At 39.0% G+C, this 24,494-nt stretch overlaps 1 protein-coding gene across 1 annotated transcript in view; it reads left to right on the top strand.

Annotated features, from left to right (window-relative positions):
- Positions 1–24,494, top strand: part of MYO16 (myosin XVI) — a 660,093-nt gene that overhangs the window by 830 nt on the left and 634,769 nt on the right. The window lies entirely within an intron of this gene.

Below are 24,494 nucleotides of genomic sequence, written 5' to 3'. Positions count from 1 at the left end.
TTTTTCTCTGGGCATGAAAAAGACCGACTACTTCAGAGAACAAAGATGTAGGGGCGGAGGAGGGTTCCCTGGCTGTTGCTTTTCTATAGATCTACTGACCCCTGACCGCGACCCTCGCCGGACAATGTCAGCTCCATTGTCCTGGAAGCAGGCGACTACGTGTTGGACCAAGTCAGCGGCTTGGTATCCACCCATGGCTCTTCATTCGAGGCTCTTACTTCTCCTGGCCCCCACCCCCTATTCCCTTGCTGGGTAAAACCAACTAGGTCGGTGGAAATGATGGGTTTAATTGGTACCCTTTACGCCCCTGAAAGGTAATGGAGACGATTTTTATCAAGTTCTCTTAGCGTTTCTAGCATTTATTGAAAAGCTTCTGTCACTGACTCGTGGCTCAGATCTCTTTTTTGGGAGAATGAGCCAAATACATTTAAATTTTGTGTTAATCGTTTGCCACTTGGAAGAATTATTTAGCCATTGGAGAAGGAAGGACTGTGTTTTGCTGAACAGGGTCAACTAAAACTTAGCTACTCTGAATCGGCCAGAGGAGTCAGTGAGCAGAAGGCAGGCTGGGTAGGTGTCTCTATCCTCCCAAGTGCAGAAGCTCTGGAAAGCTCTCATCCTCTTCGAGTCGTGGCTTTCTCTGAGGAGCTCATAAAATGACTGGAAGACTCTCAGCTTAGGTGAAGGTTGAAATGTTTACACATGTTTGTCATGGGCTAGGGGATATTTATGAAGCCCCTACGATCTACCGTACATCTCTTAGTGATTTTCACTTAGAATCAAGAGGAAGAATAAGAGACCCTAAAGTTATGCATGAACTCCTGAAATCAGAGCCAAACGATGGAGGAGGGGCAACCACCTGCCTGGACCCTCAGCTATGGGAGAGCTGCTGAAATAAACTTTGCTCTTGTTCGTTACAGACTTTGAAGCTAATTTACCATTGTGGGTTGAGTTCTCTAAAAAGTGTCTGTCTGTGTGAAGTTGTTTAGTTTATTAAAATTATACAAGCATATACGGCATATACCTAACATTAACATCTGTGGTTGCTTATCACATGTGATCAACTATGTGAACATACGAAGTTTATATGTAGTGGACTTTTTGGAAACCAGAATATGTGGCATTGCTTAGAACACAGTATTAATATAACCCAGGGATGTATTAGTTCTTATAAAATTATCCAGAATGTGAGGTTTATTCACTAAAGGAAAAATAAGGTTAATCAATAAAATTTCATCCAGAGGGCATGAATCTGTCAGTATTCTGTAGGAATGGGGGAAGTGAAATGATTTGTTCCATTTACACTAAAGTAGCTGAAGCATTTTATTTTGCTTGTGCAATTAATACTTTAAAGATTTTTCCCCCTCTGCTTTGAGGACACAAGTTCCAGTAGCTACTGTTGGCAGGCTGTTCATTAATGTGATCTGTGGGTAAGTCAGTATTCCTGAAGATAAAGGAGAATGTACACTAAATATGAGCCCACTGTGGAGCACAGATATTCTCTGAGGAAATGAAATAAAAATAAAAACATTTTCTACTCCTTAATAAATCAGAAAATAAAATCTATTGAGTAAAAGCATAATACATATAATACACGTAGTATGTGTGTGTATCTTTATCTCTGTAATTTGCAGATCCTTAAATGTATTCAAATATTTGCATAAGTGAGAAAAGACATTGCACTGGAACTGGGATATTTCAAAATGATACTTCTTTAAACTTGAGACTGTGGTGGGTTAGCTGAGCACTTCAAATGTTCAGCTCAATATATTTGCCCTTTTGGGACCTTGTTGCCAGGGCAAATCTGGGCCAATGACAGCACATGTTCATAGAATGAGAAAACATTGGGTGAAAAAGAACTTATAGAGTGATCTGCTCCAGTTCCCAGTACTACAAATGAAGAAAATAAGGCCTAGAGGACTTAGGCCTTTTTTTTTCCTTGAAATTCATAGCTTTTTGCTGTGAACAGGAGTGTCAGGTATTTGGCAAGGTAGGGAGTTTGGTTATTTCCCTGAGAGAAAGGCATACAGGTGAATCCTGTTGTAGATGGTATGTTTTACATCAATGATCCTCTCTCGTCTTTCATCCCTACCCCTTGGGGTTGGTTCTTCTTCCCCCAGCCCTTCTCCTGGACATGCCTTTGTTCTGTTCTTTTTTTACTAACAAGAGTTCCAGAAAGCAAAAGTGAGCATATCAAGAGAACAGGAAAGTTAAAAATGTATACAGTTTACCCATGTGGGTTTAAAAAAATTCAGGCGTAAAAAAGATAATTTTTGCCAGGAGTACGTTGGGGTGAGGAAGTAGTTACAAGAAGTAAAGTGTCTTTACCTTTACAAACTGAGAAACTCATAGTAACTACACCTGACCATTTCATAAGTGGCTTTTCTACATAAGCTTTGCCTTAATCTCCCTTAGCATTCACAACTGCCCCTGGAAGGAAGCAGGTGGGCATGGTCAGTAATTTCCCATTTCCCAAGTCAGATAACTGAAATGTTTCTTGTCCCTTGTATTGACACCCCCAGGCAAAATTAGATACTTTTCTGATGCTCCCATAAAGATGGGTGGTTATCACATTGTATGTTTATTACCTGGTCTGTTTGCACTTTCATATCCCAGTCACCTGCTCAGTATGTGGCCCTCAGTAAGGATTTAGTCAATGCTTTTAGAATATATTGAACTAATGAGTTAATTTAAACCAGGCATTTATGTTCAATTGACTTTTTTAAGCACAGATCTTTTTTAAGTGAATGTGCCAGTCATTTTTAGATGATGAAATGATGGAAATTTATTAACAGTTCTGTTGTGGTATTTTCTGAGAATGTGCAATCATTCAAGTTCACAGACTTAGAAAAGAAGATTGCATACCTGTAAGGACTAGGGTAATGTGCTCCCTGGGCTTCCAACTCTAGATTCCCCAGAGGTGCCCATATGAGTGGTTTCCTCAGCCTACCCCAGATCTACAGAATCAGAGTCTGAAGTGGGACATAGGAGTCTCTATCAACTAGCTCTCAGTGATTTCCTAAATACTACACTTGAAAACCACAGTGTGATGACCATTCGAGAATTTATGTTTCATCTCCTCCACCTCTCTTTCCTACCTTATCTAGGAATCTGCAAAGATTTTCTTACTTGGTTATTCTCATGCTCAATTACAGTAACTAGGGAGAATTGACAATTAACCAGGTTATTGGTTCTAAGGAGAGTTAGATTCACATTATCTAACTCTAACTAAAAGTATACACAGACAAAATGGTATTATATTCAGATAGATTATAAACTTTAATTGGTGGAATTATATCAACTAATTTATTTTCTATCTCCGGCAGAATTACAATACCTCATGTACAGCTGTGTTAAAGGAATTATTTTAAATGATCTGGTTTTATATTATCTGCATTATCTTTATTTCTGCAGATATGAAAGAAGCTAGGAGTAGAGTGCTTACATTCACTCTACATCATTCAAGTTCATCCTTCAGGCTTTGTAATCCAGCCTCTATTCAGAGGATGCTGCTGAACTTGTTTTCTCACTCTTCTCTATTTTCACTAAACAGCATTTGATAGCTGATGTCTTACCCCTTAGCTCCCCCTGGTTCCTTTATGTTTCCTTCTCTGGCTTTGCTATTCTTGTTCGTGTCTTCAGATTGGTTCTTCCATGCTCTCTACTTGGCCTCTGCTTCTCCTGCTTTGCATATTGCACTCAGTTTCTCCTTTGTTCTGCATGCCTGCGGCTGAGGTCCAGATCTGCATCTCTGGGCCTGACTTCTTTTTGTTTTCGACCTGTATTTGTCTGCAAGACACATTACCTGTGTGTTCCATACCAAGTCTGATTTCACGTATCCAAACTGGAATTCAAGACCTCTTACTGTCTCTAGGCCTGCCTCTGTTACTCCTGCTTTTTTTTCTTACTTGCCTGAGTAGTAGAAGAACCAACCAGTCTTCTCATTTATTTGCTCTTCCTTTCCCCTCCCCCGCTTTCCTATAAGGCCTTTAAAATTTATCTTATAAATATTTCTGAGATTAGTCTTTTTTTTCTGACCTTTTGCAACTGCCCTTGGTCAACTCTTTATCAACTCCCACCAGGGATAAGTCATCAGTTTCTAATTCATCTTCCTGCTCCAGTCTTCTTCTCACATCCAGTCTTATAGTTGTCAGAGTGATTTATCTTAAATGCAAATTAGGCCCTGAGACCTTCCTGGCAAAAACTTAAATGATTTTCTGTTACCCGTAGCATACAGTGTACGCTCCTCTGTGCATCTTACATTGTCCTCCTTGACCCCACTCTCCAGCCTCCTCTCAGCTATTCTGACCTACATCTTCTGCCTTGGACAGCATCTAATTGCTTGGAGTTCTCCAATGGAACATAGACTTTCTTAAAGTGGAGTCCTGTGGGCTGGGGATGTGCTTCTTTCCTTGCTCAGCTGGAGTCAAATGCAGACCATCTCTTCCCGAGCATCTGTGCCCCATAGATGTTCCTCTTTGTATCTCTGCTTACTGTGTGTGAATATCTAACTTTCTCCTGTGCTGTAATTTCTATTACCTTGGTCATCTCTGTATGAGTGTCTAGATTGGTTTGATGTTAGATGAATGGATATAAGCATTTCACAGTCAAAAGGCAAGCTGCCTTAGAGGCCTGAAAAATGTTCTTCGGGGACCCTCACTCCACAGATCCCTACGTTGTGTTCACATGGGGCCTTCATCTCACTTTTGTAAACCAAAAGTAACTTTAGAGTGTGATAAAGGATAAAAAGCATTGGCTTGAGCAAAAGGAGCTGCAGCCTGGGAGACACAGATTCAGGGAGCAACTTAAATAAATGGGTTCCACTGAGACAAGGGGAGGCCATTTTTTACAAAGTTCCTGCCCAAGTTCCCAATTTTATGGAATGAGGTTGCCAAATTGTGCAGTTCTGATTTGTCAGTATAGATGCAAATGAAGATACAATTTGTGCATTTCTGATTAGACAGGGCAGTTCCCAGTACCTTGGTAGAAAGGCAAAGCCAGGTCTTCTCTAGAGTGGTTGTGTAAACAAGGGGGCATAGAGAGGGAAGTCCAGTTTAGTCTGAGGTTCTTCCCAATATCCAGAGTACACCAGGAGCCCATCAGCAAGTGGCCACTAGGCTCTTATTATTCATAAATTTGGGCCCTTGTTTGACCAGAGGAATCCATCTCAGCAGACAAATTCTTCTTCAGGGTTCACATTGCCAACTGATGATTGTCAGTGTCAGTTTAACACTGTTAGGAATTCCCAATTTGGGGTGCAGTGAAGAAGAAAACTTTACTTTGTAAACATCTCAACTCTGATACAGTGATGTCTGTGAGATCAGTGCCTGCAGAGAGCTCAAGAGTGTTACAGCTCAATTATAGAACAGCACAGCTGTGGAACAGCAAGGCTATGAGGTGACCCTGAGGTGAGGCCCTCTCTGACTAGACAGCTCTGCCTAGCACGTGTCTGCTGTGCTTTGCCCTTCTCTTTATCTGCTCTTCTCCACTGTGGTCTACCAAGGTGTCTTTGGTGTTTTATCTCTGGGGTTTCAGCTGCTGGGGACACCCAGTCTACAGTGGAAAGGGCAAGTGTGCTCCCTGAGTGGGAGAAGAGCTGACTTATAGAGAAGACCCCACCCTTGGTCCATGATTAGTCCCTCATCATGCAAATGAGGACTCCAAATCCTCCAAGGTTTATTGCTCCAAAGGGCACTGACCTGCCTGCTTGGTTAGAATAGAGACACTCTGATTGGTCACTGAAGATGCTAATGGAGATATAGCTTCAATTGATTTCAGTCCTTTTGGTTGAAATACAGTTACAGAAACTCCTTTATAAGGGCTGGCTCAGATGGCAGGAGCACCATGCATGCAGGGAGTTCACTGCAGGCTTCTCCCCAAAGTACGGTTGCCATTTTTAAATTTGAGCCCAGGTAGCCACCAGGAGCCCTTCTCAGTAGGTATCTTCTTTCTCAGGGTCCACATAATCAAATGAATATTTCTTCTCTGCATCCACATTTAAAAAAAAATTAAATCTCTTCTCTTTCCCGTCATCCCAGATTCTACTCTGTTGACTCCTCTGTCTTCTTCTCCCTCCATGAAAATCTCCAGTTCAATTTACAGATAAGGTAAAGAAAACCCAGAGAGACTGAATAATTTATTCAAAATTATACTGCTAGCTTAGGATAGATCAGGATTTGCATGCAGGTCTGATTATGAATCCTATGCTTTCTCTTATTACTAAGCAAAAATCCAGGTTCTTTCTTTTTAAGAGAAAAAAATGTGTTTTTTCAACAAGTGACATAGAAAAACATTACAGCTGGGACAACAAACCATAGCCCAAGGGCCAAATATAGCCTGAGCCTGTTTGTGTACTGCCTTTAACCTAAACATCCTGTTCATGTTTTAAAAGTTTTAAAAAATATTTTATTTCTTTATTTTTAGAGAAAGAGGAAGGAAGGGAGAAAGAAAGGCAGAGAAATGTTAATGCAGGAGAGAAGCCTCTTGTATGTGTCCTGACCAAGGACTGACCCCGCAATTCAGGCGTATACCCTGACTGGGAATTGAACCCACGACCTTCTGCTTTGTGGACAATGTCCAACTGAGTCACACCAGTCAGGGCATTAAAGATTTTGTTTATTTATTTATTTTAGAGAGAGGAGAAGGGAGAGAAAAATAAAGGGAGAGAAACATCGATGTCTGAGAGACATCCATTGGTTGCCTCTTACACTCACCCAACCTGGGACCTGGCCCCACAACTCAGGCAAGTGCCCTGATGGGTAATTGAACCAGTGACCTTTCCATCTGTAGGATGACGCTCAACCCACTGAGCCATGCCAATCAGGGTAATGCTGTTCATATTTTTAAAGGATACTAAAACCAAAACAAAGCAAAGAATGTGTGTCCTACCTAGATCCTATGGCCCTGGTTGCTTTAAAATATTTACTGTCTCATCCTTTATAGAAAGTATTTGCTGAACCTGATACTGAGAAACAATGGGATCTGAAGATGAAGTCCAGTTCAATTTATGTGGCGACTGACTTTGGTAAATAAACTGGACATAAAATAAGTTGTAGATTTAGTGAATTTTAAGAAGGAAAAATGAAGGTAGAACCCATACTTTATTCAAATGGTTGATATCTTATATTTATTTCTTAACTTTTGATGCTTCTCCTTTACCCACAAATAATTACCATAATGTACCATAATAATTACCATAATATATTAATTTTATATTATGTACTAGTTTATATTTTTATATTAATTAGTATTAAATGATATAAGTAAAATAAATCTGGTAAATCCTTACAAAATCACTAGAGCTGTATGCCTTTAATGAGCACATTTAAAATATTAAATAATTCCTTTAAGAATGATAAAGTCTTATTCAGGCTTACTCATTTTCTTTCTAATTTAGATTCGTGGTTATAAGCAGCTCAGTAATATGTGGTTGGTAGTCCCTGGGTAGAAATTGCTTCATGAACTCCTAAATCTTCTTTCAAAAGGTCTATTAATATGCCTTTTATCTTTATGATTTGGAACAGCAAGTCATTAACTTTACATTTATTTCAGTGATTTAAAACTAAATGTGAGAGCAAGACAAAAGAACTTTGGCACAAAGAATAAGGAAGTTTAATAGAACAGAATACTGAGAAGTATATGCACACATAGGTTTTAGCTTACTATTTTCATTTTCAGTGTATAGAAAGAAATAAACCTAAGACATGTTATTTCTCAGGAAGGGGTTTGCTAAAGCTGCAGATGCATAAGAATTCAAAAAAGATAATAAACTGAGTTTTCCTAATGTAGATGGATAAAAGAAGCATTGGTATGGGAAATTGCAATGTAGTATAACTGGTCAATGAGAAAATGAGCTTGAAGTGGATAGGCATTGGTGGTATTCCAATTCTGTTTACTTCTTTGGGACCATGTACACATGAAAAAACCTTTCTAGGACTCATCTGTGAAATGGGGTGAGCATAGGCCTTTCTTATTCATTTAATGTGGGATTAAATGAGATGCAAATGTCTTTATGTGCTTATCACTGAGCAGAGGCTCTATAAATTTCAGCTGTGGTCACCATGTCTGAGTAGCTCATATGAGAGTGGATTTTGAAATGTTAGGAGGAAATATAATTATTTCCCATTGGACATAAATTGTAAGATATGAAATGACATAAATGGAATGGGAGACTTTAGAAGCAAAATAATGACTTTGCAGTTACATATTATTGAGAGGACATCACATAGAAAGGTCATGCCACTCTCCAAGGCCACTTGTGTGATGACATTTCGTCAGAGTATGTGTGCAAGATGGAGATTTGGCCAAGGGTCCAACCTAAGTAAAAAAAAAGAGTAATGTGAACCATTAATAAGGATGTCGTAACTAAATCTTAATATGAGTGCAGATATGAAAAAGTGCTAAAAACAATAAACCAGATTACTTTTGTTGTATTTATAGTAAGAGAGCAAAGCAGTGATCAACTTCTGTTTAGAATGGATGATATAAAAAGTAAGGATGATATAAAAGTGGATGTATTCGTCATGATTTTGGACCCCACTCTCTTCATCAAAGAGAATGAGTTCAAAAAGGAAAAACAAATCAAAGTCTTGAACTAAATCTTAACATAGGTGAGGAAATTAAAACAAAAATTTAGCTCCTTTAAGTGAATTCAGGTTAGTCTTTATTTTTGAAAAAAAGCCATTTTGATTTTATTTTATTTATTTATTTTTAATTTATTTTTATCGATTATGCCATTACAGTTGTTCTATTCTCCCCCTTCATTCTCCTCCACCCTACCCCCCGTCCCCACCATTACCCCCCCTTTAGTTTATGACCATGTGTCTCAAGTTCTTTAGATTCTATATTTCCCCTACTATTCTTACCCCCCAACTACTTTCTATCTACTGTCTATGCTACTTATTTTCTGTACCTTCTCCCCCCTTCTCCTCCTCCCACTCCCCTGTTGCTAACCCTCCTTGAGATCTTCCTTTCTATGTTTCCATTCCTGATCTAGCTGTCCTTTTAGTTTGCTTTTGTTTTAGGTGTGGTTGTTAATAACTGTGTTTGCGGTCCTTTCACTGTTCATGTTTTTTTAACTTCTTTTTCTTAGATAAGTTTCTTTAACATTTCATGTAGTAAGGGCTTGGTGATGATGAACTCCTTGAATTTGATCTTATATGAGAAGCACTTTATCTGTCCTTCCATTCTAAATGAAAGTTTTGCTGGATAGAGCAATCTTGGATGTAGGTCTTTGGATTTCTGGACTTGGAATACCTCCTTCCAGCCCCTTCTTGCCTGTAAGGTCTCTTGAGAAATCAGCTGACAGTCTGATGGGAACTCCTTTGCAGGTGACTGTCCCCTTATCTCTTGCTGCTTCTAGGATTCTCTCCTTCATTTTAATCTTGGCTAATGTAATGATGATGTGCCTTGGTGTGTTTCTTCTTGGGTCCAACTTCTTTGGTACTCTCTGAGCTTCCTGGATTTCCTGGAAGTCTATTTCCTTTGCCAGATTGGGGAAATTCTCCTTTATTATTTGTTCAAATAAGTTTTCCACTGGTGGCTGTTCCTTTCCCCCTTCTGGTACCCCTATAATTCGGATGTTGGAGCGTTTAAAGATGTCCTGGAGGTTCCTAAGCCTCTCCTCATTTTTTTTGAATTCTTTCTTCTTCACTCTTTTCTGTTTGGCCATTATTTGCTTTCTTCTGGTCCACTCCATTGATTTGAGTCCCAGTTTCCTTTTCATTGCTTTTGGTTTCCTGTGCAATTCCATTCATTTCAATTAGTTTCACCTTCATATGTTTCTCTAATTTGTGGCTATGATCAGCCAGTTCTGTGAGGATCCTGATCACCAGTGTTTTAAACTGTGCATATGAGAGTTTTGCTATTTCTTCATCGCTTAGATTTATAGGCTGTGGGGCTTTGAGATCTTCTTGAGCCATTTTTGGTCTGTTCGAGCCCATTAAGTATGAGGAGTAGAGCCTTGGACTCCCAGGTCGCTGGGTTGTGACGCTATATGTGGGGGCGTGGTTAGAGCGGGGAAATGGCGACCCCCTCTGATGTTTCACACGACTGGGTGAGGAGCAGAACCTTAGGTAGTTCACCAAGGTAGGGCTACTCAGGTCGCTGGATTATGATGCTATATGTGGAGGTGGGGTCAGAGTGGGGAAATGGTGGGACCCTCCACTGTCGCTTGCCACTGGGGCCTGCTGAGTCCCGTCTAATCACCCACTCCCTCACTTGTCTATCTGCGCAGGAATGGGCGACCACAGTCAACCCACAGCCCTGCTCCCACCCCACTCGCTGGGTCCCTCACCACGTCCAGCCCTGCGCCTAGAGTCTGCGAGCATGAGTCCGTCTGACCAAGTTTTCCTGTTCAACCCCACTGAGCCACCTGCTGGTTTTGCGCCTCTTACCAGCCAGGCTGAAGAATTTGTTGTTATCAGACTTCTGAAAAGTTCAATTTTCTGTATTCTGGTTATGTTTTCTGTTGCTAATATTTAGTTGTCTCTAAACTTGGTTGTGTGAGAAAGCATGACGTCTCCACCTATGCCTCTGTCTTGGTGGAAGTCCTTGATTTTATTTTTTAAAATTTTATTTACTTATTTTTAAAGTACAGTTTTCTGTCTATTTCTCCCATCCCAGCCCAACCTGCCTTGTGCTCCCCACCTCCCTGCAATTTTCACCCCTCTTAGTTCTTGTCCTTGTGTCCTTCATACTTGTTCCTCCAAATCACTCCCCCTATGTCCCCTTAAATGCCCTCCCCTCTGCCCTCTGGTCACTGTCCCCCTATTCTCTATTTCAGTGTCTTTTGTTTTTATTCTGCTTGCTTATTTGCTTTGTTGTTTAGCTTCCTGTTAAAGGTGAGATCATATGGTATTTGTCTTTCAACCCCTGGCCTATTTCACTCAGCATAATGCTTTCCAGTTCCATCCATGTTGTTGCAAAGGGTAGTAGCTCCTTCTTTCTCTCTGCTGCATAGAATTCCATTGTGTATATGTACCACCATTTTTTTACCCATTCATTTATTGATGGGCACCTAGGTTGCTTCCAACTCTTGGCTATTGTAAATTGTGCTGCTATGAACATTGTGGTGCATAGGTTCTTTGAAATTGATGTTTTAGGGTTCTTGGAATATAATCCTAGCAGTGGGATTGCTGGGTCAAAAGGCAGGTAGATTTTTATTTTTCTGAGAAAATTTCATACTGTTTTCCATAATGGTTGTACCAGTCTGCAATCCCACCAACAGTGAACTAGGGTCCCCTTTTCCCCACAACCTCTCCAACATTTGTTGTTTGTTGCTTTGTTTATGATACCCATCCTGACTGGTGTAAAGTGATGTCTCATTGTGGCTTTAATTTGCATCTCTCTGATGGCTAGTGATATTGAGCATCTTTTTATGTGTCTCTGGATCCTTTGTATGTCCTCCGTGGAGAAGTGTCCATTCAAGTCTTTTTCCAATTTTTTAATTGGGTTGGGTGTCTTCTTAGAGTGGAGCCGTGTAAGTTCTTTGTATATTTTGGAGATTAAACCTTTGTCTGTGGTATCATTGGCAAATATATTTTCCCATACAGTTGGTTGTCTTGCTAATTTAATACTGTTTTCTTTAGCCATGCAGAAGCTTTTTATTTTGATGAGATCCCATTTGTTTATTCTTTCCTTCATATTCCTTGCTCTAGGGGACATATCAGTAAATATGCCGCTGCGTGAAATATCTGAGATTTTCCTGCCTGTGTTCTCCTCTAGGACTTTAATGTTTTCATGGCTTATATTTAAGTCTTTTATTCATCTTGAATTTATTTTGGTGTATGGTGTAAGTCGGTGCTCAAGTTTCATTTTTTTGCACATAGCTGTCCAGTTCTCCCAACACCATTTGTTAAAGAGGCTATCTTTACTTCATTTGATGTTACTGCCCCCTTTGTCGAATATTAATTGACTGTAGAGAGTTGGGTTGATTTCTGGGCTCTCTGTTCTGTTCCATTGGTCTATGTGCCTGTTTTTATGCCAGTACCAGGCTGTTTTGATTACAGTGGCCTTGTAACACAGTTTGATATCAGGTATTGTGATCCCTCCTACTTTGTTCTTCTTTCTCAAGAGTGCAGTTCCTATTTGGGGTCATTTATGGTTCCATATAAATTTTTGAAGTGTTTGTTCTATATCTGTGAAATATGCCATTGGTACTTTAATAGGTATTGCATGGAATCTGTATATTGTTTTGGGTAGTATGGACATTTTGATGATGTCAATTCTTCCAATCCATGAACAGGGTATATGTTTCCATTTGTTTGTGTCTTCCTTGATTTCTTTCTTCAGTGTTGTGTCGTTTTCTGGATACAGGTCTTTTACCTCCTTGGTTAGGTTCATTCCCAGATATTTTATTTTTCTTTTTGCTATATCAAATGAGACTTTTCCCTTGATTTCTGCTTCTGCTGTTTCATTGTTGGTATACAAAAATGCCTTTGATTTCTGGATATTGACTTTGTAACCCGCTGTTTTGCCAAATTCATTAATTAGTTCTAGCAGTTTTGTGGTAGAGTCTGTAGGATTTTCCATGTACACTATCATGTCATCTGCAAACAGTGACAGTTTTGTTCCCTTCTTTCCTATTTGGATGCCTTTTATTTCCTTTTCCTACCTGATTGCTGTGGCCAAAACTTCCAAAACTATATTGAATAGAAGTGGTGAAAGTGGACATCCTTGTCTTGTTCCTGATCTTAGTGGAAAAGATTTTAGTTTTTGCCCATTGAGTATGATATTGGCTATAGGTATCTCATATATGGCCTTTATATGGCCATATATGAGATACCATATATTGAGGAATGCTCCCTCTATTCCCAATTTGCTGAGTGTTTTTTATCATAAATGGGTGTTGAACCTTATCAAAAGCTTTTTCCGAGTCTATTGATATGATTGTGTGGTTTTTGTCTTTGCTTTTGTTTATGTGATGAATTACATTTACTGTTTTGTGAATGTTGAACCATCCTTGCATCCCTGGGATGAATCCCACTTGGTCATGGTGTATAATCTTTTGGATATATTGTTGGATGCGATTTGCCAATATTTTGTTGAGGTTTTTAGGGTCTATGTGCATCAGTGATATTGGCCTGAAGTTTTCTTTCTTTGTTGTATCTCTATTTGGTTTTGGAATTAGGATGATGCTGGCTTCATAAAAGGAGTTTGGGAGTTTTCCATCCTTTTGGATTTTTTGTAATAGTCTGTGAAGAATAGGGGTTAGCTCTTCCTTAAATGCTTTGTAGAATTCTCCTCTGAATCCATCTGGTCCGCGGCTTTTGTGTGATGGGAGTTTTTTGATTACTGCTCCAATTTCTTTTGCTGTTATTGGTCTATTTAGGTTTTCTACTTCTTTTTCATTGAGTTTTGGGAGATTATATTTTTCTAGAAATGTGTCCATTTCCCCTAGGTTCTCAAATTTCTTGGCATACAGTTCTTCATAGTAATTTCTTACAATCCTTTCTATTTCTGTGGTGTCAGTTGTAATCTCTCCTCTTTCATTTCTGATTGTGTTTATTTGTGTCAGTTCCCTTCTTTTCTTGATGAGGCTACTTAAAGGCTTGTCTATTTTGTTTATCTTCTCAAAGAACCAACTCCTGGATTCATTGATCCTTAGAGTTGTGCTTTTAATCTCTATGTCATTTAGTTCTGCTTTGATCTTGGTTATTTCCTTCCTTCTACTTGCTTTGGGCTGTTTTTGTTGTTGTTCCTCGAGTTCTTGCAGACATAGTGTAAGGTTGTTTGTTTGAAATGTTTCTATGTTCTTTAGGTAGGCCTGTATTGCTATAAACTTCCCTCTCAGGACTGCCTTTGCTGTGTCCCAGAAGTTTTGGGTTGTTGTGAGATTGTTTTTATTTGTTTCCAGAAACTTTCTGATTTCTTCCCTAATTTCATTCTTGACCCATTCATTGTTTAATAGCATACCATTCAGTCTCCATGATTTTGGGTGTTTTGGATTTTTTCCTTTGGGGTTGGTTTCCAATTTCAGTCCCTTGTTGTCAGAGAAAATGCTTAGTATGCTTTCAATATTCTTGAATTTGTTGAGGCTTGTTTTGTGCCCTATCATGTGGTCTATCTTTGAGAATGTTCCATGTGCATTTTTAAAGAATGTGTATTTAGCTTCTTTGGGGTGAAGAGCTCTGTATATATCAGTTAGGTCCATTTTATCAAGGGTGTTGTTTAATGCTGCAATTCTTTGTTGATATTTTGTTTGGAAGATCTGTCCATTTTTGATACTAGGGTGTTAAAATCCCCCATTATAATTGTGTTGCTGTCTATATCTTTCTTGAATTCCTCTAAGATTTTCTTTATATATTTTGGTGCTCCTGTGTTGGGTGCATATATATTTATGATGTTAATGTCTTCTTGGTGGGTTCTTCCCTTGAGTATTATGAAGTGACCTTCTGGGTCACTCTTTATGGCTCTTTTTTTGAAGTCTATTTTGTCTGATATGAGAATTGCTACCCCAGCTTTCTTTTCTTGTCCATTTGCTTGGAAAATTTGTTTCCAGCCTTTCACTTTTAGTCTGTGATGGTCTTTTGTCCTGAGGTGGGTCTCTTGTAGGCAGCATATGTGTGGGTCATGCTTTCTTATCCATGCAACTATTCGGTGTCTTTTGATTGAATCATTTAATCCATTTATGTTTAAGGTCTATCAATAATAGGTACTTATTCATTGCCATTTTTGTACCTGTGTTCCTCTCTGTCTGTCTCTTTTCCTTCCTTTCCTTAAAGCAGTCCTTTTAGTATTTCTTGTAGAGCTGGCTTGGTGGCAGCAAATTCTTTGAGACTTCTTTTGGCTTGGAAGCTCTTTATTTGGCCTTCTATCTTGATTGAGAGCCTTGCTGGGTTAAGTAGCCTTGGTTGTAGGCCTCTGTTTCTCATTACTTGGAATATTTCTTGCCATTCTTTTCTTGCTTGCAGTGTTTCCATTGAGAAGTCAGTGGCTCATGTTATTGGGGCTCCCCTGTATGTTACTTCTTTTTTCTCCCTTTCTGCCTTTAAGATTCTCTCTTTGTCTTGGAATTTTGCCGTTTTAATGATGATGTGTCTTGAAGTGGGCCTCCTTGGGTTCCTCTTGAATGGGACTCTGTGTGATTCCTGGATTTATGTGACTTTTTCTTTTATCAAATTAGGGAAATTTTCTCTCATTACTCTTTCAAATCCTTCAAATACCTTTTCTATCCCTTGTTCTTCTTCTTTTCTTCTCCTTCTGGTATTCCTATTATTCAGATATTATTACGTTTCATATTGTCTTGCATTTCTCTTAATCCCTCTTCATTTTTTCTTAGCCTCTTTTCCCTTTTCTGTTCTTTCTGTGAGATGCTTTCTACTTTGTCCTCCAATTCACTAATCCGATCTTCTATTTCATCTACCCTATTTTTAATTCTTTCTACTGTGTTTTTTAATTCAGAAATTGTATTCTTCATTTCCTCTTGGCCCTTGTTATTAATTTCCATTTCCTTTTTCGTGTTGATATAGTTTGGGGTGAGATTGTTATAGCTCCCCTGTACTTTCTGGTAGCTCATTGTGAGCTCTTTGAAATTCCTGATAACCAATGCTTTGAATTCAGTATCTGACAGTTGACTTGCCTCTATTTCATCTAACATTCTTTTCTGAGGGTTCCTCCTTTCCTTTCATTTGGGGGTTGTTTCTTTGTCTTCCCATTGTTTGTGAGACTCTTCTTGTTAGCCTCAGTTTCTTAGATTAATCTGTTTTGACACCCTGGGTTTATGGTGTGAACTTTTGTGGTGGAATGCCTGTGAATTTCAGTGGTGCAGTCTCTTTCTGTTATCCTGTCATTCTCTGCTTCCACCTACTCAAATATGCAGCAACTTTTGGCTTCTCTCCTACAGCAATGTGCAATTTGTCTCTCTTACTCTACTATTGGGAGGCCTCTTCTATGGGTCCAGCTCTGGTCTTTTCATATTTTCAAGTCAATTGTGACTCTTGTGGGTAAAAGAAAGAAATGACAAGGAAAGAAATAAAAGGAAGAAAGAAAAAAAAAGGGTAAGGGGATGGAAGAAAGAGCAATAAGTTTAGAAAGAAAAGAAGAAGAAATAACACAGAAAATCCGAGAAAAGAGAACCAAAATATGGAAAGATGAAACAGTAATAAAATTTAAAAGAAATGACAGATTACTTTTAAAAAGCAAAAAGATAAGGAAAAGGAATGGAAAAGGAAGAAAAATTTAAAAAAAGAAAGAATATAAATAAAATAAAGTAAAATAAAAAAAAAGAAGAAACAAAAAACACACAAACTAAAAGAAGCCCCCAAAACAACAAAAAAGGAAATGTCACTTGCTGGCTTCAAACTAGCCGAACCAGTTTTTCTGGTTGCAGTTGGCTGAGGGTCGATTGTTGCGAATTTTTTCAGCCAGCCCCTCTCAGGATCCAGACACTTGGTGCCTCTCCCCAGCTCCCTACAATGGGGAACTAGGACTTCCTCACAGGGCTCCCCTCCCAGGGGTTACCACCCTGGGCTGGTTTGCGGTGTTTGGGGGCACCTGCATTGGCCTAGTTGCCTGGTTCCCTCGGGATTGAGCACAGACCTGCCCCTGTTCTGTTGGGAAGCTCTAGGCCCTCTGCCCAATCTCGGGTTCGCTGCCAAGCTGGGTGTGAAGCAGACCATGCTGTTGTGTCTATTGGATTCAGAGCCCCATGCTGTACCTCTCAGTTCTCCTGGGCTAGCAACCACAGAGTCCTTGGTTGGGGCCCTTTGTCCTCAGCACCCTCTCCACAAACTACCAAACAAGTCTCTCCTGGCACCCCACCTTGCTTGGCCAGAGGGGGAGGGGGTTGAGGGTCTCAGCTCTTTACCCAGGACCCCTCAGCGCCCAGGGCTTCCAGATAGTCTGAGGGGGGCAGACTGGAAGCTGGGAGCCGATCTGAGGACTGGGCGTCGACCTAGGATCTCTGTGCGCATGTTATGGCATGCTTCGTTGTGTGTATTCCTCCTGGTCCTGTGTTTGTCTGGGTCCCCTGGCCAACCTCTGCTGAAAAAACCTAGGGATGGAGCAGCACCACGCCAGGTGCTGGACCCAGAACTGTGTGCTGGACCCAGAACTGTGTGCAGGCTGAAATCTCCTCTGCTCCCCTCTGATTGGGCCTCTTGGCAGGTCCGGGCCCAAAAATTCTAGGGAGAGAGCTTTCCAGGCGCTGAATGTTGGCCTAGGCACCGTCAGGCACTCGCCCAGATACACTGTGTGTTGGGCGACTAGTCCCCCAAATTGTGCGCAGGCTGAAATCCCTTCCACACCTCTTTGCCTGGGCCATTTGGCCTGCCCACTGAAAAATCCCAGGGAGGGAGCCGTCTGGGCACTGAACGTTGTCCCAGGCACCGTTGGGCTCTCGCCACTGGGCGCTAGTTCCCCAACCATGCAAGGGCGGAGATCCCCGCTATTTCTCTTTGCTCCGTCCTGGAGACTACTGTACCGCTGCTGTCTCCCTACTGTCTGGTTCCTCCGTTATTTTGTAGTTTTTAGTATACAGGTATTTTGCTTCTTTGGTTAAGTTTATTCCTGAGTATTTTATTCTTTTTTATGCTATTATAAATGAGATTATTTTCTTAATTTCATTTTAAGATTGTTCATTCAAAGTGTATACTAAACACAACTATTTTAGCAGGTTTTGTGTAATTTTTAGGGTTTTCTAATTATAAAAGACATGATTTTACTTCTTCCTTTCCAATTTGGATGTCTTTGATTTTCTTTTTTCTTTCAAAGCCTTGCCTTGTTGCTCTGGCTAGAGCTTTCAGTACTATGTTTATAGAAGTAGTAGGAATTGACATCCTTGATTTATTCCTGATCTTAGAGGAAAAGCTTTCAGTTTTTCAACATTGAGCATGATGTTAGCTGTGGCATCCAGTATGGCCTTTATTATGTTGAGGTAATTTTCTTTTACTTCTAGTTTCTTTAATTTTTTTTATATCACAAAAGTGCGTTAAATTTTGTCATATGCTTTTTCTGTGTCAATGGAGATAGTCATGTGAATATTAGTGTTCCTTCTGTTAGTGTAATGTATAAATTATGATTGACTTTGAAACATATGAAAATATGATTGACTTTTATATGTTGAAATACCCTTTTTGCTCAGGGGTAAATCCCTCTTGGTGACAGTGCATAATGCTTTTAATGTGCTATTAAATTCAGTTTTTTCGTATTTTGTTAAGAATTTTTGAATCAATATTTATGAGAAGTTTTCTTATAGTATTTTTGGCTTGATATTGGGGTAATAATGGTATAAAATGAGATTGGCAGTGTTCCCTCTTCTTCAGCTCTTCAGGAGAATTTGAGGATTAGCATTATTAGTTCTTAAAATGTTTGATAAAATTCAACAGTGAAGCCATCTGGTCCTGGGCACTTTTATGTTGGAAGGTTTTTGATTGCTAATTCAATCTTATTACTAGGTATAAATATGATCAGAGTTTTTATTTTTATTAAGTATATTTTATTGATTATTCTACTACAGTTGTCCTAATTTTTCACCTTTTGCCCCTCTCTACCCAGTACCCTCCTTCCCTCCAGCAATCCCCCCTGCCTTTGTTCATGTCCATGGGTCATGCATGTAAATTCTTTGGCTTCTCCATTTCCTGTTATTTTTAATCCCCCCTGTCTATTTTGTTCCTACCAATTATGCTTGTTAATCCCTGCACCATTTCCCCACTCTCTCCCTTTCCCTTCCCAGCTGATAACCTTCCAAATATTCTTTATATCTATGATTCTGTTCCTGTTCTGGTTGTTTGCTTAGGTTTTTTTGTTTTTTTGTTTTAGATTTAGTTGTTGATAGTTGTGAGTTTATTGCCTTTTTAAATTTATGATTTTGATTTTCTTCTTTTTCCTTAAATAAGTTCCTTTAACATTTCCAGTAATAATAGCTTGATGGTGATGAACTCCTTTAGCTTTTCCTTGTCTGGAAAGCACTTTACCTGCTCTTCCATTTTAAATGATAGCTTTGCTGAATAGAGTAATCTGGGTTGTAGGTCTTTGCTTTTCATTACTTTGAATACTTCTTGCTAGTTCCTTCCTGCCTGCAAAGTTGTTTTGTTTTTTTTTTTTTAAATCTTCTGATAGTCTTATGGGAACTCCTTTGTAGGTAACTCTCTGCTTTTCACCTTGCTGCCTTTACGATTATCTCTTTATTTTTAATCTTTGGCATTTGATTATGATGAGTCATGAAGGGCTCCTCCTTGGCTCCAACTTGTTTGGGACTCTCTTGCTTATATGTCTATTTCCTTTGCCAAATTAGGAAAGTTTTCTTTTATTATTTTTTCAAGTAAGATTTCAATTTCTTGCTCTTCCTTTTCTTGTTCTGGCATCCCTTGATTCAGATGTTGGCATGTTTGGAGATGTCCCAGAGGTTCCTCAGCCTAAACTTGGTTTTTTGAATGCTTGTTTCTTCTTTTTGTTTTGGTTGAATGTTTAACTCTTCCTTATGTTCCAAATTGTTGGTTTTAAATCCCAGCTTCTTTCCTTCTCTATTGGTTTCCCATGGATTATTCTTTATTTCACTGTGACCTTCATTTCTTCTTTTCATTTTTTTTTTCTGTACTGAAGGAGTTCTTTGAGCATCCCGATAACCAGTGTTTTGAACTCTGCATCTGATAGGTTGATATCTCCATTTCACTTAGTTCTTTTTCCAGGGTTTTGTTCTATTCTTTCATTTGTGCCATTTTTCTTTGTCTCCTCAATTTATCAGCCTCCCTGTATTTGTTTCTGTGTTTTCAACGAGCTGGTTTTACTTCCTGTATTGGTAGCATGGCCTATATAGAAAAGGCACCTGTAAATTGTATGGGGCAGAGCCTTAGGTAATTGCTGGGCAGGACAACCTGCTTTACTGTGTTGTGGCTGTGTGGGGAGGGCTCCAACAGAGGACAATGCCACTCCCTGGCTTCTGGTGGTTTGCCCAGCACTCTCCCTGTTTCCAGTCACTTCACCAGCTTCCTGAGTATGACTGGCACCCTTCTGGCTACTGCCCCAATTGTGAATCCTAGAATGGGTGAGTTTGTAAATGTTCTAAGACTGTGCTGACTCTTTAAGTGGCAAAAATCTCACAGTCTCTTCTGCTGCTCCAACCTCTACTGGTTTTTACAACCAGAAGTAATGGGGATCTATCTTCTCAGTGCTGAATCCCTGGTCATTGCAGTCTGGCCTGGCGCTGGGATTGCTTGCTTGCAAGGTGTCCTTCCTGTCCTTCCGTTCCACCACTGCTGCCCCTGCTGTCTTTCCAAGCCTCTCTGCCTCTATGCCCATCTCCATGACTGTGACACTTCTACCTGTCTGGATGAATGTGGCTTCTTGAAATCCTTGGGTGTTGGATTTCCATACAGCTTGATTTTATGCCAGGTCTGGGTATTACTAGTTTTGAGATCTGGTTGTAATTCTTTCTATGGTTGCCTGAGGAGGCAAAGTGCATCTACATATGACTCCATCTTGACTGGAAGTCCCAACGTGGATATTTCAAGAGTTTTTATTTTTTCATGATTTAGTATAGATGTATATTTTAGGAATTTACTCTTTTCTTCTAGATTATCCCCTTTGTTAGCATATCATTGTTCATGTTGTCTCTCATAATATTTTTCTTATTCATCTCAGTGGCATCATTTTAATAACTCCTGTTTTATTTCTGATTTATTTAACTCATCTTTTTTCCCCTCTTAATCTAGCTAGAGGCTTGTCAATTTTGTGAAACTTTTCAAACCAACTCTTGGTTTTCTTTTTTTTTTAAAGATTTTATTTATTTATTTTTAGAGCAGGGAAGGGGAGGGAGAAAGAGAGAGAGAAAAACATCAATGTGTGGTTGCCTCTCACACACCCCTCAACTGGGGACCTGGCCCACAACCCAGCCATGCGTCCTGACAGGGAATCCAACCCATGACCCTCTAGTTCACAGGCTGGCTGGCACTCAATCCACTGAGCCACACCAGCCAGGGCTCAACTTTTGGTTTTCTTGATTTTTATCTTTATTTTTTATATTTTCTATTTCATTTACTCAATATTTTTGCTGTAATCTTTATAATTTCCTTCCTTCTGCTAATTTTTTGGCTTACTTTTTCTAGTTCCTTAATGCATAAAGTTAAGTTGCTAATTTTAAATCTTCCTTTTTGAATGCAGGTATTTATTGCTACAAACTTCTCTCTGGGTGTTATTTTACTGCATGCATACATTTTGTTATGTTGTGTTTTCAATTTCATTTGTATATGATATTTTCTAATTTTCTTTAAATATCTACTTTGATTCATTACTTGTTCAGAAATTTGTTTTTTAATTTCCACATACTTATGAATGTTCTAGTTATTCTTCTGCTATTGGTTTCTAGTTTCATTTCTTTGGGTCAGAAAATAATACTTGGTACAATTTCAATTTTATTAAGTATGTAAGACTTGTTTTCTGGCTTAACATGTCCTAATATGTTATCTATATTGAAGAATTTTCCATGTACACTTGACAAAAATGTGTGTTCTGCTTTTATTTCATGAAATGTTCCATATATAGCTGTGATTAATTTGTCTATAGTTTTTTGTGTGTCCTCTGATTTATCATTGGTCTTTTGTCTGGTTATTTTATTTATTATTGACAATGGAGTGTATTAGTTATGGTTATTGAAAGGAACAGACCAAATAGGATACAAAAGAAGATTTTTGAAATCAGGAATTGGCTCATGTATTTATCAAGGCTGAGAAGTCCCAGGAAAGCCAGGTGAAGTAATTCTGTCTGAGTTTGAAAGCTTGAGGACCAGGGGAGCTAATAATTCAAATCTTGGGTTAAATGCTGGAGGTGATTAGATTGGTGTCTCAGCTAAACAGTGAGACAAGAAATAAAGGGGCAGATTTGTCCTCTTTCCCCCTTTTTTTCTATTAAGGACCTTAATGGATTGGATAATGATTTGCCACATTAGGAGGACAATCTGTTTAACTGATTCAAATCTACTTTTATCTACTCTTCACAGACACACCTAGAAGCAATGTTTAATCTGGAAATCCCACGGTTGACTCAAATTGATATATAAATTAACTATCACATGAAATATTGAGATCTTGTACTTTTGTGTTCTGTTTCTCCTGTGAATTCTATCAATGTTTGGTTCATATATTCTGGTGCTCATATGTTAGCTGCATGTAAATTTATAATTGTTACATATTTCAGGTGAATCTACCTTTTTATTATTATTACTATTGTTTTAGATTTTTAAAGTATATTTTATTGATTATGCTATTACAGTTGTCCATTATTTCACCCCTTTATCCCCCCTGCTCCTTCCAACATTTCCCCTCCCCCCTTAGTTCATGTCCATGGGTCGTACATATAAGTTCTTTGGCTTTTCCATTTCCTATACAATTCTTATCCCCGTGTCTGTTTTGTACCTACCATTTATGCTTCTGATTCCCTGTACCTTTCCCCCTATTCTCTCCCTGGCCCCTCGCAACTGATAACCCTTCATGTGATCTCCATTCCTGGATTTTGTTCCTGTTCTAGTTATTTGCTTAGTTTGTTTTTATTTTTTTAGGTTCAATTGTTGATAGTTGTGAGTTTGTTGCCATTTTACTCTTCATAGTTTTGATCTTCTTTATCTTAGGTTAGTCCCTTTAACATTTCATATAATAAGAGTTTGTTGATGATGAACTCCTTCAATTTGACCTTAGCTGGGAAGCACTTTATCTTCCCTTCCATTCTAAATCATAACTTTGCTGGGTAGAGTAATCTTGGATGTAGGTCCTTGCCTTTCATGACTTGGAATATTTCTTTCCAGCTCTTCTCGCCTGTTTTCTTTTGAGAAATCAGCTGATACTCTCATGAGAACTCCTCTGTAGGTAACTGTCTCCTTTTCTCTTGCTGCTTTTAAGATTCTCTCTTTATCTTTAAACTTGGGTAATTTAATTATGATGTGTCTTGGTGTGGTCCTCTTTGAGTCAGATTTGTTTGAAACTCTGTGCTTCCTGGACATGTATGTCTATGTCCTTTGCCAAATTAAGTAAATTTTCCTTCATTACTTGTTCAATAAGTTTTTAATTTCTTGCTCTTCTTCTTCTCCTTCTGGCACCCCTATGATTTGGATATTGGAACATTTAAAATTGTCCCAGAGGTTCCTAAGCCTTTCCTCATTTTTTGAATTCTTGTTTCTTCATTGAATGTTTATTTCTATAAGGAAGAAATATAGAAATCCTTTCCCTTTACTGTTGGTTCCCTGTATATTTTCACTTTTCATAGTTTTTCCTTCTTCCTCTATTTTGCTACCCTAGTCAGTCATTTCTGTGAGCATCTTGATTACCAGTGTTTTGAACTCTGCATCTGATAGGTTGGCTATCTTTTTGTTGCTTAGTTCTTTTTCTGGAGTTTTGATCTGTTCTTTCATTTGGGCCATGTTTCTTTGTCTTGGCACACCTCTTACAGTGTAAGGGGTAGAGCCTTAGGTATTTGCCAGGATGGGTCCACCCACTTTGCTAGTTTTGGTGCTGTATGTGGGGAGGGATCAGAGAGGGTACATTGCTGTTTTCTAGGCCCTTGCTCTGCCTTCAGTCACTTCCCCCACTTCCTATAAGTGGGTTCTCCCTTTTTAGGTGCTGTTCTTGGGTAGGTGGCCTGTGTACATTCTATGATCCCAAGGGTTCTTCCAAGAGATACTTCTGGAGACTGAGAGTTTCTCCCACCACTGCAACCCCCACAGTTTACAGTCAGAGGCTCTAAGGCTTTAGGGTCCCACACTGGACCCCTGGACGTGTGGTCTGTCTCACTCCCTAGTTGTTCCTCCCAGCTTTTCTGCATGTGAATATGGGATATTCTGGTTTGCCAGCTGCCACCTTACTGCAAGTCCTCACCACCAGCTGTCCATCACTGCCCCTCCTACCAGTTTGGGTGGATGTTTTCTCTTTAACTCCATACAGACTTCCATAGAGTTTGATTTTCTGGCAATTCTGGCTGGTTTTTTTTTTTTAATTTTAATTGTTGTCCTTTTGGTTGTACATATCCTTTTATTATTATATAATGTCCTTCTTTGTCTCTTGGGCAATGTTTGACTTAAAATCTATTTTATCCAATATACATATGAACACTACTGCTCTCTTTTGGTTGAAAGAGAGCAGTAGTGTCCACACTGCTGTTTGGATGAAATATCTTTTTTCATCTTTTCGCTTTTAGCCTATCTGTCTTTACATATGAAGTGAGTCTCTTATAGACCATGTATAATTGTATCATGTTTTTATTTTTATTCATTTAACCACTTTATGTATTTTAATTGGAGAATTTTATTTATTTACATATAAAGTAATTATTCGTAGGGAATGACATAGTTCTGACAATTTGCTGTTTCTGTATACTTTGTAATTATTTTGTCCTTTTTTGCTGCTGTCTTATTTTTGCTTTATTTTTCTAAAATTTTATTTATTTTTATAGACAGAAGGGAAGTGATGGATAAAGAGAGGGAGAGAAACATCAATGAGTGGTTGCCTCTCATGAACCACCTACTTGGGATCTGGCCTGTAACCCAGGCATATGCCCTGACTGGTAATTGA

This window comes from Artibeus jamaicensis, unplaced genomic scaffold (genome assembly GCF_021234435.1).
Source record: "Artibeus jamaicensis isolate MK-2021 breed Jamaican fruit bat unplaced genomic scaffold, CSHL_Jam_final contig_559, whole genome shotgun sequence".
Lineage (NCBI taxonomy): Eukaryota > Metazoa > Chordata > Mammalia > Chiroptera > Phyllostomidae > Artibeus > Artibeus jamaicensis.
Note: the sequence above shows the minus strand (reverse complement) of the source record. Positions and strands in the feature narration are given on the sequence as shown.